Genomic DNA, 2,343 nt, shown 5'->3' with positions numbered 1-2,343 from the left:
TTTGTTACACATTTTAATTTATTATACCTCTGACCAAAGTGCCCTTTCCTCACTTCTACTTCTCTATAAGCATTGTTTCTTCCATTAGAATGTTAACTCCCTGAAGTCAGGGTATGCCTTTGCTTTTGTATTTGTATCCCTACCACTTAGGTAGAGATAGACATATGTGAATCGGTGCTTTTTCATTCATTTATTCATGTATCTGAAGTGAGATTCAAACTAAGGTCTTCTTGAGTCTGGAGTTAAGCACTGATTCTACCACTACTGCCACACTGCCTCAATAAAAGGCCATTGTAATAATCCTGGCTAGAGGTGATAGGCCCCTGAACTAGGGTGGTAACTTGTATGAGTTGAAATAAAAGGATGAATGCAAGAGATGCCATAGAAGTGCTCAAGGAGTTGGCTCCCAAAGTTCATTGTGGTTTGTCCAAATGGCAGGCAAGTTCTTTAGCATGAACTCAAGAGTTTGACTCCCAGAGTCAGTCAGCAGCTCTTCATGATGGGTAGAGAACCTCAGGTCCATCTACCCCAGTTAACCACTCTTTTGTTCTCAGTACCTGAATGGAAATAATTTCTCCCAAGAGCAAAGTGGAGAAAAAGCTGCAAAGGTAAAGCAAATTTCGCTATTGTAACAACAGTTAACATTTGTATAAAAGGTTTGTAATGCACTTTTGTAAATGTTATCTTATTTTATCCTCACAACAATCCTGGGAAGTAGGTGCTATTATTATCCCCATTTACAGTTGAGGAAATTAAGACAATTAGAGGTTAAGTAACTTGCCCAGAGTTACACAGCTAGTAACTGTCTGATTTAGGATTTGTATTCACCAAATTCAGCACTCTATCCACTGTACCACCTAGATGTCTAGCATTTGTTCAGTTTTCTAGCACTGCACAGCTCTTGTCCCAACTGATGGGATCTGAACTCCTAAAAGGAAAAGACCATGTCTTTGGGATCTAGACTCCAAAAAGGAAAAGCCCTGGACTTTTCCACAGGGCCAAATCTCTGAGGTTATAATCCTATCAACTGGCCTTTCATTTTCCCCTAGGGCCCAATCTCCCAATTTTCTGTAACCCTTAACCTAGCCTAGCCCTCCATTGTCTATTACCTCCCTAAGGTCCCCAGCCATTTTCCACCCTTAATCCTATCTAGACTCCATTCTCCCTTGACCACTGTGGTACAGGTTCCTGGCATTCTGTTACCTCACAGTCACCCCAGTTTACTGGCCACTCCCATCCAGATCCTTCTTAGACCCCCTACTCCAGTCACCCCAGACTACTTGGCCACTCCTAGATCCCCACCCCCATCCCCAGTCTTTCTGTATGTAAGGTCCATCCGGCCTCCATTAAGGTGCTCAGATTCTTAAGATCTGGCCCACTTGCATTAGTGATACAAATGCTTATATTCCTTAAGAGTCTGGCCAATATGACAGATTCTTTAAATCTCACCCATCCCCAATGGATGTTCTAATAAACCTTGTCTTTGGTTGAAAGAAAGTTCAGGTGGAATTCATTCAGGCAGGACCCACATGTTATGACTTTGGGGTTCCAGCCCCACAAACCCCTAAAGCTCAACACCAACTATACACCAGGCTTCTTGCTCATGACCTTGAGTGTTCTCTCTATAAGGCCTCAGTAAGGGGAGAGATGTCTTCTAAAACCAATGTGATCCCCAGAAATGTGCTGCTATCCCTTCCTCTGTTTCTGAACAGTACTTGTGTAAATGATAACCCAGAACTGATAAAAGGACATGCAGTGGTCACTATGGAACAGGTATCAGTTACATATCAAAGGCATGAGATTGAATTACTAGAATTGTGACATTTTTACCACTAAAACTAAACCACTGTGGCATGTTCTGTTAGTAGACCTTGAAAAAAAGGGGGGGAGGTGGAGCTTACAGAGTTTATCTGCTCCAAAATTCAAAATGGAATTAGAAGGCTGGCATTTGGGAGTTATAGTGAGAATAAGTTTGTTGTCTTTTTTTAAAATTAATTTATTTTGATTTATCAACAATCACTTCCATAAGCTTTTGAATTTTAAGTTTTTCTCCCCCTCCCTCCTTGCTTCCCTCCCCAAGACATCATGCAATCTGATATAGGCTATATATATACATTCCTATTAAACATATTTTCAAATTAGTCATGTTGTAAGGAAGAATTAGAACCAATAGGAGGAACCACAAGAAAGAGGAAACAAAACAAAACAGAAGTTAAAAAAAAAAAAAAGAGCAAATAGTATGCATTGATCTGCATTTAAGCTCCATAGTTCTTTCTTTGGATGTGGACAGCATCTTCCATCATGAGACTTTTGGAGATGTCTTAGATCCTTGCATTGCTGAGA

This window comes from Vombatus ursinus, unplaced genomic scaffold (genome assembly GCF_900497805.2).
Source record: "Vombatus ursinus unplaced genomic scaffold, bare-nosed wombat genome assembly UNPS02014775.1, whole genome shotgun sequence".
Classification (NCBI taxonomy): Eukaryota; Metazoa; Chordata; class Mammalia; order Diprotodontia; family Vombatidae; genus Vombatus; species Vombatus ursinus.
Note: the sequence above shows the minus strand (reverse complement) of the source record.